The following is a 15,007-nucleotide window of genomic DNA, read 5'->3' as shown; positions in this document are numbered from 1 at the left end:
GGTTAGTTCATCCCTCTTAGGGGGGATATCACATCTAGGGGGAGCTTTACTCTAAGACTTGAGCTAAAGCAACTCTAAAGATGTGAACACAACAATGCTTTATGTAAAAGTGGTAACCCCACTTGAGCTTAAACGATGAGTATGACCTATGATCAAGTGTTCTCACTTGACTCCTAAGTCAATATACTCATATATAGATGACCTAGTCATCGCAAATTGCTTGATAGATGCTAGAATTGGTTGTGCATGCCTTGTCACATATTTCATTTGCCATCTTATTGTGTGAGCATGCTGGATGCATATTTTACTCATTCGAGGACATCCACTTGTTGTTTTGATTGTTCGGCTTTATTTCTTTTTGCCAAGTGGATGGACAAGAATGCCTAAGAACCTCCTCTAGCTATCTATGCTTTTCTCGTCTCAAACTCCATTCATGATGCATCACAAAATTTGATCAAGTCAGATTCAAACCACTCTGTGTGAGGAGCGCTCGGAGTCCCCGATTCGTCATAGACTTAAACTTCCAAAACCTCTTTATGATTCTCGGTCTGACCGATACTCCACTTTTGGTCCTACCGAGATCATTAAGTTGATCTAGGTTTTCGATCTCGGTGCAACCAATTTGAACCTTTCGGTCACACCGAGTTTCAGTAACTGCTTGCAGTTATGAATCTCGGTGCCACCGAGTTGTTCCACTCGGTCACACCGACAGGGTAGGGCTATATATAGCCAAGGGCAAAATTTTGGAAATTTCTCCGAACCCCTTCGCCCGCGCGATAGCCCGCTCTGCCCTCGTGGTCTCCGGATCGTCTTCTCGCCGCCAGCCACCTCTAGTCGCTGGTCTCCGTCGCCGTCAACGGGAATTCTGTCCCGCTGTTGCCACCGTAGCAAGTCCCCGCCGAACTAGGGTATGGACTTGATCTTTGTGCTATTCTCCAATCTGATTCCTAGCACATTGTGATCTTCATGATTCTTGCCACGATTGAAACACTCCTATCCAGTCAAAACGCTCATAGATCAGGTTTGATTCGAAAATTCTAGGTTTAGGTCTCCGCCGAAACTATCTCGGACCCACCGAGTTGAAAAAACTCGGTCCCACCGATTTGGCTTATGCCATTGCACAAGGGAGACTCGGTCTGACCGAGAATTACTTATCGGTGTGACCGATTTTGGAACTCTGTGAAACCCTAGCAGTCTCGGTGCCACCGAACTGTGACTCGGTCCTACCGAGTTCACTAGTTTAGGTTCCAAAACTGCTTCGGTATCACCGAGTTTGAAAATCGGTAGATCCGAGATGATTTCAGTGGGAAACTAAAACTAAGTTTTTGGATCATTGTTTTGCAAAAATCTCTACATTTTGTGATGCTCATCCTTTCTACCTCATCTATAATCTGTTCACAGGGTCAGCAGTCAGTTTGCAGCATGTCTGATCAAAGTGATAGCCAAAACATGTCAGAGCAGCAGGTGCACATGAGTGAGGGCACTAGTCCCTCAAGTTCTTCAGATGAGGGAAGCAGAAGCACCCCTAGCAACTTGCCAAAGGCTGCCATGAGACAGAGGAAGAAGAGGACTTCAGATTCCGAAGATGAGGACTATGTGGCAGAGGAAGAGGCCACTTCCAAGAGAGTTGAGCCAGCTCAAGGCACAAAGCCAAGGCTGAAAATCAAAAGGCCAGTAGGCAGGCAGCCCATGTCAAAGGCAAGAGCCTCAACTGAGAAACCCACTCCCCAAGAACCAGTTGCTGCAGAAGACAAGAAGAGGAAGGAAAGGGTCAAGAAGACCGTAGCTAGAGTGCTAGGAAAAGCTTCCATCATGGAAGAGGAAGAGGAAGAAGAGGTAGCTGCACCAGCACCCAAGGCACCCAAGCTGATGGGTGATGCCATAAGGTCAGGGGCTACTGCATCTAAGCCCAAAGCTGCCTCCAAGCCAAAACCAAAGAGGAATACATGGAGCATTCCTGCAGCTGAGAAGAACAAGGCCCCAGTGCCTGAGACTATTGCAGAAGAAGAGGAAGAGAATGTCCTGAGAAAGCTAAAGCCCAAGATCCCAGACCACAACGATGCTCATCCTGTGGCTGAGGATATGAAGCTCAGGAGAGATTCAGGGCTGAGGAAGTGGAGAGAAGCAGACTCGTATGCTTCAAGGAGAAGGACTCCCGTGGACTACAGATTTCACACCAAGGAGCAGCAGGATTTTTATGAGACAGTGCTGCTAGATAAGAAGCCCATTGTCTGTGATATGTGATGGGTTGATTGGCAATATATCAAGGACAACGAAGAGCACTATCCTGGAGTGCAAGACAGCTTCATAGCTTGTGGAGTAGCTAACTTTGTTGGGCAGAAGCTCACAAAGTGGAATGAGGAGCTTATAATGCAGTTCTACTCCACGACACATTTTTATCCAGATGGGAGGATCACATGGATGTCTGAGGGTACGAGGTACCAATCCACTGTTGAGGAATGGGCAAAGTTAATTAATGCCCCAGAGGAGCATGATGACGACATGGACATATATGCCAAGAAGAAGATGGACCACAACTCAATGTCCAACATGTACAAGGAGATCCCAAATGAAGCACTTGATACTTTCAAGTTTGGCTCAGGTGCAGTATCTTCTGTCAGGTCTGCCTATGATCAATTGGATACTAAGGCACACCTTACTGCCCAAGTCTGGAGATCACAAGATGATCAGAGGTCATGCTATCAACTTGCTACATGTGTTTGATGTGCCTCAGAAGTTCAAGGTGATGAGCCTCATAGTGGAAACAATCAAGAGGACTGCAGCAGATCAGAAGAGGAGCTGCGGATATGCCCCTCAAATTCAGGAGCTCATCAACTCCAAGATGGACATGGGCATATATTTATTGGACAAGGAACATTTGCCCATCCGTCCAGACTTTGAGGACAATCAAGTTGTCATGACTGAGAACGAGCCATCGTCTGCACAAGCTTATGCAAAGAAGGAGAAGGCGAGGAAGGAGAAAGCTGCCAAGATGCCAACTCAAGAGGAGGCATCTGAATACTTCTTGAAGACCAAACAAGAGCAGCTTGGTTACTTGATTGCATCCACGCTGAGGATTGAGCAAAGTCTGGCCACCCTCACTCAAAATCAGCAGAGCCTAGAGAGAATCATGGAACAGAAGTTCTATGACTTGGATGTCAAAGTAACGGAAGTTCAGTCTGCAGTGGAGCAGCTCCAGGAGGACATGCAGGAGAGGAGAGGCAGGACTACCACTCATGCCTTTGCCAGAGTGCCACGAGGCCCGAGGTCATCTGCCGTGCCTGTTGCTGACACCAGAGCCACCACCTCAGCACTAGCCACAGCCTCAGTTCCACCAGCTCCAGCATCTACTTCAGCTCCAACTCCAGCGTCTACTTTAGCATCTACCAAAGCCTTCGTCCTTGGAGTGATCCGGACTCCACCACCACCATAAGATCAAGCCTGAGCGTCGATCTAGTGCTATGCATTTTCTAGGAACTTTTTGGTAACTTGTTGCCAAAGGGGGAGAAGATGTATAGATCATAGGCTTCGAGAGAGAGAGTGTTGCTTTTCTCTCTTGCTTTATTAGGTTTTTTTTTAAAACTTGTTTGCTTTTGAGTGCTTGAGATACTATGCTTGTGAGACATTGATGGTCATGTGTTTGATCATAAGCTACACTCAATGCTTGCTTAATGCTATTATCTTATCTATCTTATTTGATCACTCACTATTCTTGGTGATGAGTGCATGTATTTCATTCTTATCATTTTAAGCGCTCCACCAAGATGTATGTGACATGGAAGAGTAACCCATGACTCTAACTCCTTGTGCATTTGCAGTCCAAAGCAAATTTTAAATATGCACAAATTTAGGGGGAGCTCTTACTTATCACATACTTCTCAAAGCGACGATATATTTCATGCTTATTATCATTTGTCGAAGCTTTGATCTATATGTTGTCATCAATTACCAAAAAGGGGGAGATTGAAAGTGCAACTATCCCTAGGTGGTTTTGGTAATTCATAACAACATATAGCTCATTGAGCTAATGCTATTCCAAGATGATTATTTCAGGAAAGCTCAATGATTGGCATGGCATGGATGTGAAAGTGGAACCCTCAAAATGCTAAGGACAAAGGATTGGCTCAAGCTCAAAAGCTCAAGACTCTTCATTTTATATTTTAGTGATCCAAGATCACATTGAGTCCATAGGAAAAGCCAATACTATCAAGGAGGGATGAGGTGTTGCTTAATGAGCCTCTTGCTTCATGTGCTTAGTGATATGCTCCAAAACCCTCAACTACTTTCCCATATCCACATATGACCTAAACCCTAAGCCAAACTCGGTCCTACCGATTCTTCCTATCCGGCGCCATCGAGTTTCACTTGTCATTAGCCACTGCCAAACCCTAGCAATTCGGTTCTACCGATAAGGATCTCGGTCTCACCGAGATGGGATTGCAAACTCTCTATTTCCCTTTCGTAACTTTTCGGTCTCACCGAAAGAGCGAATCGGTCCCACCGAGATTGCAATATAAACTCAGTGTTTCCCCTTTGTAACTTTTCGGTCTCACCGAAAGAGCAAATCGGTCCCACCGAGTTTGCCTGGCCAACTCTCTGGTTAGCTAATTACCAAATTCTGTCTCACCGAGTTTGTGTAATCGGTCTCACCGAGATTACGTTATGCCCAAACCCTAACCATATCGGTCCTACCGAGTTGCATGTCAGTCCCACCGAAAATCTCTAACGGTCACTAGGTTTACATTTTCGGTCCGACCGAGTTTGTTGATTCGGTCCCACCGATATTGGAAAACTGTGTGTAACGGTTGGATTTTGTGTGGAGGCTATATATACTCCTCCACCTCCTCTTCATTCGAAGAGAGAGCCATCAGAACACACACACCATTCCAACTCATATGTTCTAAGAGAGAACCACCTACTCATGTGTTGAGACCAAGATATTCCATTCCTACCATATGAATCTTGATCTCTAGCCTTCCCAAGTTGCTTTCCACTCAAATCTTCTTTCCACTAAATCCAAATCCTATGAGAGAGAGTTGAGTGTTGGGGAGACTATCATTTGAAGCACAAGAGCAAGGAGTTCATTACCTACACACCATTTGTTACTTCTTGGAGAGTGGTGTCTCCTAGATTGGCTAGGTGTCACTTGGGAGCCTCCGACAAGATTGTGGAGTTGAACCAAGGAGTTTGTAAGGGCAAGGAGATCGCCTACTTCGTGAAGATCTACCTCTAGTGAGGCAAGTCCTGTGTGGGCGATGGCCATGGTGGGATAGACAAGGTTGCTTCTTCGTGGACCCTTTGTGGGTGGTTGCTTCTTCGTGGACCCTTCGTGGGTGGAGCCCTGTGTGGACTCACGCAACCATTACCCTTGGGTGGAGCCCTGTGTGGACTCGCGCAACCGTTACCCTTCGTGGGTTGAAGTCTCCATCAACGTGGATGTAGGATAGCACCGCCTATCCGAACCACGGGAAAAACATCCGTGTCTCCAATTGCGTTTGAATTCTCCAAACCCTTCCCTTTACATTCTTGCAAGTTGCATGCTTTACTTTCCGCTGCCTATATACTCTTTGCATGCTTGCTTGAATCATGTGATGATTGCTTGACTTGTCCTAAATTAGCTAAAATCTGCCAAGAACAAAAATTGGGAAAAGGCTAAGTTTTTATTTGGTCAAGTAGTCTAATCACCCCCCTCTAGACATACTTTCGATCCTACAGCCACATATAGCATGTGGCCAGTGCTTGTTATCCCTTACAACATGCCTCCAAATGTCTGCACCAAAGAATGAAACTACATGATGGCCTTGCTCATCCCAGGTCCAAAAAGTCCTGGAAAAGATTTTGATTTGTTCATGGAGCCTCTTATGGAGGAACTTCAACAGCTATGGAAGGGTGTTCTCACTCGAGACCTATATAGCAGCCCACCAGCTGATTTCTTTTTGCGTGCCGTTATAATTTGGTGCATCCATGATTATCCGGCTTTGGGCCTTATGTCAGGGCGAACGACACATGGTTACAATGCATGTGTTCGCTGTGACAGGAATCCGCTGTCATACGCAATACTTAGCAACATCCGTTACATTGGACACCGCCGTTTCCTTGCCAAAGACAAGCCGCATCCTAGAAAATACTAAAGACATGTGTTCAATGCAAAGCATGAAAACCGTGATGCGCCAAAGAGGCTCACCGCCAATGAGTTGCAAGTGGAATTAGAGAAGGTCAGGCATATTACACTAGGAAACCATCCTGGTAATGGTAGCGGGAAAAGGAAGTGTGGCAGGGTATAAGAGAGATTATTGTTTACCCGCAGGTCCACTTGTCGGACTTGGAGTGTTGGAAAGATTTGGATCTGCGGCATAATCTTGATGTGATGCACATCGAGAAAAATATATGTGACAACATTATTGGCACACTTCTTAATATTGAAGGCAAGAAGAAAGATACCTTAAAATCTAGGATTGATTTGACACACCTGGGTATCAGAAAGGATTTGCAGGTGCAAGGTAAAGGTAAACCACGGGATATGGCACCAGCTGTGTACGTCTTGGACAAGGTAAAAAGAAAAGAATTCTGTGAGGTCCTGTCACATGTGAGATTCCCACATGGATTTGCTTCCAACCCTGAAAGGAGAGTTAGTGCAGATGGAAACAAGGTACAAGGGTTGAAAACTCATGACTACCACGTCCTACTTCAAAGGGTTTTACCTGTTATCCTTAGAGGATTGGGCCACCCTGACTTATATAGAGCAGTTGCAGAGTTGGGACAATTTTTCAGGGAACTCTGTAGTAGGAATATCAGGATAGATGCTTTGGAGCGTCTTAGAGACAAGATACCAACTATCCTATGCGACCTTGAGAAGATATATCCTCCAGCCTTCTTTGATGTGATGGTGCATTTGGTTGTTCATCTACCTGATGAGGCACTACTTAGAGGTCCAGTACAGTATGGATGGATGTACCCTATTGAAAGGTGGCTAGGCACTTTCAAGGGCTATGTTAGGAACAGAGCTAGATCCGAGGGTTCCATTGCAGTGGCCTACATTGCTACAGAAGTGTTGACATTCTGCTCAAAATACATTGAAACAGCTGATCAGCTTAGCAAAGAGGTGGGTGAAGACAATCCCGGGCTCAATGTTTTCGATTATTCTGTTTGAGTTACAGGGAAGAGTCGATAAGAGGACAAACCTAAAGATTTGGACAAAATGGTTTGGTATGTGTTGAATAACTGTCCTGAGATACTACCTTATATCATGTAAGTGCAGTAATGCAGCTTATACATCGTAATCTACTAAACTTGCAGCACATTCTTATATATTTAGATGTTTGACGCGATCACTATGTTGTGCAACATCTACAAAGAGGAGTTACTGCCCCAAAATCCAAGAAACATTGACAAACTGGTTATAGCAGGATTTGCGAAATGGTTCAAGAACCATGTAAGCTTTTGAAGTGCACTGTCAGTTTTTTTAATATATTGAGTACATAAGATTATCAGCTTGTCTATTTTCTAACCATAGGTTAAGAAGATGCGGGAGGATGGGCAGTGTCACACCCTCGATGCGACTATAGCTCCCACGTGTCGAGGCACGACTTAGAGACATAATCGCATTGAAGGCATATGTCGCCAGTTAGGCAATCTTCACAACATCCCATGTAATATATAGATAATAAAAGGGGAGATAACATAGTTGGCTTACACTCGCCATTTCAATCAAGTACATAAATAACATTACATCATTCAAACACTCATGGCCCGACTACGACGCCAAAATAAATGATAACCCAACATGCGACACGGTCCTGATCACCCCCAACTGGGCACCACTACTGATCATCAGGGAAAGACACGTAGTATCGTTGAGAGTCCTTGTCGAACTCCCACTTGAGCTCGAGCGCGTCACCTGGAGCGGAATCATCAGGCCCTGCATTTGTTTGGAAGTAATCGGTGAGTCACGGGGACTCAGCAATCTTGCACCCTCACGATCAATCTTGCACCCTCTGAAATCTTGACGGAATTCATCCCAAGTGATCACACGTCCACCTCTGGAATCCTTGTACTGCTGGAACCATTCTGCAGCTTGATCTTTGAGTTGGAAGGAAGCGAACTTGACAAAGTCCTCAGGCCTGACGTTACTTCACTCGAAATGCTTGCACAGATCCATGAGCCAATCGTCAGCATCGGTTGCCTCAACACAATTGCTGAAAGTCTTTGGTCCGTTAGCAAGGAACTGGTTGAGTGTAGCAAAGTGATTCTGATTGTTGCCTTGGTTCCCTTGGTTGCCTTGATTGCGCTCTTGAAGAATTTGCATGATCAACTGTGTGTTTGCATTGGTTGCGGCCATCACAGCTTGCCATGCCTCCGGAGGAGGGGGAGGTGGTGGCGGATCCTGATTCAGATTCTGACTGGTGCTCTTAGCGGGAGCCATCCTGAAGAGGTTGACCATCGTTAGCACATAGACAGATAAAATGAAGCTGAATCCAACGGAATGAAAATTGCAACATATAGTCTTCACATCCGAATAAAATGAACGAATGCATTCCTCTTGAAATGGTCACATATCCATAAATTGAGAAGCCACGTAGAATTTAGGTAGAGAAATAAATCAACAAGGTACGGATCAAGAACGAATACTTGGTAAGAAATCCCAATCTCAAACCAAATATCCGTGGAAGAAGAACTAGAGCTACAAGAATTCCCACCTATGAAACTCCCAAACCTTTCCGGTTATGCAATCAGGTGTTGGGGATACAGGGGAAGCATAATATCTCACCCAAATCTAGCAAGTCCTACATCCAGCTGTATCCATCCTTCAACACATAACCGAGAAAAACTTCGGAAACCATCTACCTCAACCTTCGAAAAGCATCCGTTATACAAGTTATGGCAATACTCCCGAACACCCGCCCCAGTACTGGGTGGCATCGAGGTTATCTCACCAACGAACTGCATAAAAGAGATTTTCGATGTCGGCGTACTAAACTCAGGTATTCCAGAACTGCAACGATAAAATTATGACGACAACACCTCAGAGCTCAACTCCACGGGACACTTCCACAAAACCCCTGACAGGAGGCACCAAGACAATGTTCTCGTCATAAAACCATCGGAACGATTCCAAGATACCCGCGTGATCCTAAATTTTTTTAGTGAAATTTGAGAATAGAAGAGTCAAAACTCTACGTCAGGATGCCTTACCAGAGCGATGAGGAGACTGGGAAGTAAAAAAGAATTCCTAAACTCTCTGATATATAATTCCTAAATGACTCAAAACCTTTTTCTAGACACAACTCGGCCGCTAAAAACGATCAAGCAATGGGGCTCCTAAGGTCGGGGAAGGCTCTGATTACCAACTTGTCACACCCTCGATGTGACTATAGCTCCCACGTGTCGAGGCACGACTTAGAGACATAATCGCATTAAAGGCATATGTCGCAAGTTAGGCAATCTTCACAACATCCCATGTAATATATAGATAATAAAAGGGGAGATAACATAGTTGGCTTACACTCGCCACGTCAATCAAGTACATAAATAACATTACATCATTCAAACACTCATGGCCCGACTACGGTGCCAAAATAAAATATAACCCAACATGCGACATGGTCCCGATCACCCCCAACTGGGCACCACTACTGATCATCAGGGAAAGACACGTAGTATCATTGAGAGTCCTCGTCGAACTCCCACTTGAGTTCGAGCGCATCAGCTGGAGCGGAATCATCAGGCCCTGCATCTGGTTTGGAAGTAATCGGTGAGTCACAGGGACTCAGCAATCTCGCACCCTCGCGATCAAGACTATTTAAGCTTATAGGTAAGGCAAGGTAAATATGTGGAGCTGCAGCAAGCGACTAGCAAATATGGTGGCTATCCTGTTCGCAAAAGAGAGCGAGAAGAGGAGGCAAAGCGCGAGCGAGAAACTAGAGGGAAACCTGCGCAAGCATTACTCCAACACCGTGTCCACTTCCCGGACTCCGCCGAGAAGAGGCCATCACGGTAACTCACACTGTCGATACATTTTAATTAAGTTAAGGTTCAAGTTATCTACAACCGGACATTAACAAATTCCAATCTGCCCATAACCGCGGGCACGGCTTTCAAAAGTTCAAATCCCTGCAGGGGAGTCCCAACTTAGCCCATGACAAGCTCTCACAGTCAACGAAGGAATAGACCTCCTCCCGAGACGTTCCGATCAGACTCGGTACCTCGGTTCTTCAAGACACTTCGACAGGTTAAAACAAATCCAGCAACACCGCCCGAATGTGCCGACAAATCCCGATAGGAGCTGCACATATCTCGTTCTCAGGCCACACTCAGATGAGCGCTCCATACAACTAAAACCAAACCTCGATTTTCCCCGAGGGGGCGCTGCACAGGACTCTAGTTTGGACCAACACTCAGAGGAGCACTGGCCCAGGGGGGCTAAAATAAGATGACCCTCGGGCTCCGGAAACCCAAGGGAAAAAGAGGCTAGGTGGCAAATGGTAAAATCAAGGTTGGGCATTGCTGGAAAAGCTTTAATAAAGGCGAACTATCAAGGGGTTCCTATTATAACCCAACCGCGTAAGGAACGCAAAATCCGGGAACATAACACCGATATGACAGAAACTAGGGCGGCAAGAGTGGAAGAAAACACTAGGCGAGAGGCCGAGCCTTCCACCCTTTACCAAGTATATAGATGCATTAAGATAACATGGCAATATAATGATATCCCAACAAGTAAATAAATGTTCCAACAAGGAACGGCCTCCAATCTTCACCTGCAACTAGCAACGCTATAAGAGGGGCTGAGCAAAGCGGTAACATAGCCAATCAACGGTTTGCTAGGACATGGTGGGTTAGAGGTTTGACATGGCAATTTGGGAGGATTGAAAGCAAGTGGTAGGCATCATAGCATTGGCATAGCAAAAGAGCGAGCATCTAGCAAAGCAAAGATAGTAGTGATTTCGAGGGTATGATCATCTTGCCTGCAAAGTTGTCAGAGTTGACTGGATCCTCGAAAGCAAACTCAACGGGCTCCTCATTAGCAAACTCATCTCCCGGCTCTACCCAAACAAGACAAACAAGCAAACGGAACACAATCAACCACGTGCAAAGCTCAAGCAATATGATGCAAGGATGGTATGCTATGCGGGATGCGATGCGGGATGTATATGCAAGATTTGACAAGTTAGGCATGATCCTTGTCTCAACTTGGGAATACAAGTGTGCCACTAGAAAGATGAGATGAAATCGCTTGAAAACGATATAAAGAACGCCGGAATCGGAGTTACGGTTTGGAAATGGCAAGCAATTCAAATATGGCCACGTTCTGCGATTTACAGCAAGTAGCCATGTAAATGTAATGAGATGAACAAGCTACAACACCCAAACATGGCAACAAAATACATGGAAGGGACACATTCATGATGCTTAACAAAAGTCTAGCACTGAGCTACGGCCAATTCATCCATTAACAGGTTCAAACAAGCATGGCAAAAATGCATATGGTAAACAAATTTCAGACTTAGTGAAATTATCACCTGTCTGGAATTTCAGATCAGGTAGCACTCTTCGGAGGACGAAAACTATATGCTACAGGACATGAACATGGCAAAGTAAAGCATGGCATGGAGCTACTCAAAGATCTTAACAAAAGTCCCTTAGTGACCTTGAGCCAAAAGGGATCAGAAAATATAATTGCAAGCATGTGAACATGGCAAAAACATAATCAGATCACAGACTTAGTGAAAACTGGAGCATGCTGAAAACAGATATCAAGTAGGCATGTTTACGAGCTCGATGCACTCACCACAGAGCAAGTCATGACAAGCTAAGCATACACCCATCAAGAATACACAAAATGCAAGCTATACATGGCAAGAACAATAGCATAGCATGCATGGATCAACTACAACATCATCGGCAAAATCGCTAACAAGTCGACAATCTGCCCAGATTCACGAAGTAGCAAAAGTAGAGCTCGATTGACTCAAGCTAGGGTGCTCCATAAATGCAAACAAAGACATGGATGGATAGAGAACTGCAAGATTAACAAAACATCCTTACTGATCATCCTCAAAAGAGGCACGGATCACTAGGAAACAACATGAACATATGGCCATATGAGATAAACAGATCAAGGACTTAGTGGAAATGCTAAGTCCCTGAAATCAGCATTACCAAGTGCCTCACTTTGCAAACTTGTGCTAGTCACCACACACATCACAAAAATATATGGGTTGCACCTCTGGAAAGATGGCAAAACCCTTAACAAAACATATGTAGAGCTCAAGGGCATATCATGCACACAATAATCATGGCAAAAAATGACAAATATCTAAATGGAGTAGAAGATCTGACAATTATCTCAAGTAGCACACTTCTAACAGCATTTCGGGCATCAAGGTGAACTCAAATGAAAATGATGCAATGGAATGAAATGATGTACTCTCTGAGACAAACATTTTGATATGCTATATGCCCAAAACGGAGCTACGGATGCAAATTTACGGCATGATGAACAGGGCAACATGAGCTAGGGTTTCGGGAGAAAGTAAACCCGAGATATTTTCTCAGATCTGGATCCGCACGCTTTACGAGGATGGCCGGGATGTACTGTAGCTCGCCGGAGGAAGAAGTAGGAAGCCGGATCCGTGGCGCCGGTGGCCGGAGGGAGACGCCGGACGGCGCGGGCCGGCGATGGCCGGGGTCGGCGCGGTCGCCGCGGCCTGCGGCGGCGAGGTTCGGCGAGGCGGCGGGCGGTGGCCGGGTTGCCGGCACGAGCGGGCTGGGCGGCGCCGGCAGCTCTCTCGAGCGGCGCGGGGCGAGAGGAAGGCGGCGGGGAGCGCGGGGCAGCTCGGGCCCGGTCGGGGAAGAAGAGGGCCGGCCCCGGGCTCTCGCGGGCCGGCGGCGGCGGGCAGCGAAGTGGGCACGGAGGCGCCACGTGGCGGGTGTCGATTGGCGCGGGCCGGTGGACGGACGTGTCTGGCGGCCGGTGGACGTGTCCGGCCGCGCGGAGGTGTTGGATCTAGGGTTAGAGACGAGAGGAACCGCGAATTTTTTAGGAGGGGTTCTTTATATAGGCATAGGAGGAGCTAGGAGAGTCCAAATGAGGTGCGGTTTTCGGCCACGCGATCGTGATCGAACGCTCTAGATGATGGAGAGGGTTTAGGTGGGTTTTGGGCCAAAATGGAGGGGTGCTGTGCTTCAACACACACGAGGCCTTTTCGGTCCCTCGGTTAACCGTTGGAGCATCAAACGAAGTCCAAATGATACGAAACTTGACAGACGGTCTACTGGTAGTAAACCAAGGCCGCTTGGAAAGTCTCGGTCCAATCCGGAAATGTTTAATCCCCACACACGAAAGAAAGGTAGAAATGACCACCGGAGGAGAACGAAGCGCCGGAATGCAAAACGGACAACGGGGAAAATGCTCGAATGCATGAGATGCACACGTATGCAAATGCAATGCACATGATGACATGATATGAGATGCATGACAATGATAACTACACACGGAGACAAAGACCCGAACCCGAGAAAATAAAATAACTTAACGCCGGAAATGGCAAGAGTTGGAATACATATTGGGTAAGTTACATCCGGGGTGTTACAGGCAGGCAGTTGATGATGCCCTTTACTCACTAGCAATGGGTCCTAATACTCGGGTAAGACATTATGAATCTTGCATTGTTGGAGATGTGCGCTACAACACCCTTGCACAAGACAAAGGCAGGAAGACACAAAACAGTTCCATCATGAGCACGGATACGTATGACAAAGAGATAACTGAAATGTATGCTAACATAACAGACATTGTTCAGTTGCAGTATATCTCCAGTTTCGAGGATCATCGGTGTGTGGTTCTGTTGTGCTATCGTTGGTATAACCTGTTTTCCAGGATCACAAAACCCAGAGCTGATGATTATTTCAAATCCATCAATGTCAAGGCGGCGTACCAAACCAACGAGCCTTTTATTTTGGCAAATCAAGCAACACAGATATTTTTCTTGGAAGACTCATTTGCACGTAGCGATGACTGGAGAGTATTGCAAAGGTTTGAGCAGAGGAATTAGTTTAATGAAGTTGCACAACAAGATGATGCTTACACTGCTCCTGATGTATAAGATAACACAGATGTTCCTAATATCTTTGAGAACCATCACGTCAATGACGCCGGCGAAAAGATTGCCTGTCGTGCTGTGGACATTCAAGAGTTGATCAAGAAGAAGCTAATGTTCGAGGACGTTGAGGACGAAGAAGAAGATGACACTATGGGGAATTATGATTTAGTCTGATACACATGGCGAAGATGTTGACGCTACTGCTACGGATGATGATTACATTGCTTTTGTCGTATTTGCCTGTCAGAAGACGTTTTTTTATCTACTATGTGAAATTGTGTTTGCTATGACAACTGAAACCTGATGAACATGTTGTTTAGTATTTTGTTGTGAGAACATCACTTGTTATGTATGCTGATTTGTGTTTGGTGATTGTATGAAAACTAAAACATGATGACATTGTTGTTTAGTTGTACTCATATTTGGCTCTGTAACTTGAATTTGATGACATAGTTTGCTGTTGGACTGCAATTTGCTCGACGTCTTTGAATGAGAACAAAGCTGACCCGACAGGGCCTCTGCTATTTATTTATTTATTTATTTATATGAGCAAAAGGGGATAGCCCTGATTTCTGTTAATAGAAATCATTAGATGTTCACAACACTACGCCTAGCCTGCTACACAGGTTTCATTCATTACTAGTTTCAGCAAAGTGCTCATGCCGTAGCCACTGAATACATCACGAGTGCTACATACACTGCAAATAAAGAGACAATCATCCTACAGAGCACATTGATTTTGCCCATTATCTTCACAAGCTCTTTCATCTCCTCATTGCTGTCAAGGCCGTTCAGCAGCTGTTGCTTGGCCATGATCAGAGGAACTGCATCTTTAACCTTCTGCTCTGCATCTTCCTCTTCTGTCGTTCCTTCAGTTACTTGTCCAACACCCCAACCTGCTGGTA

The sequence above is a fragment of the Triticum dicoccoides genome, chromosome 7A (assembly GCF_002162155.2).
Source record: "Triticum dicoccoides isolate Atlit2015 ecotype Zavitan chromosome 7A, WEW_v2.0, whole genome shotgun sequence".
Lineage (NCBI taxonomy): Eukaryota > Viridiplantae > Streptophyta > Magnoliopsida > Poales > Poaceae > Triticum > Triticum dicoccoides.
This window is presented reverse-complemented; position numbering follows the sequence as displayed.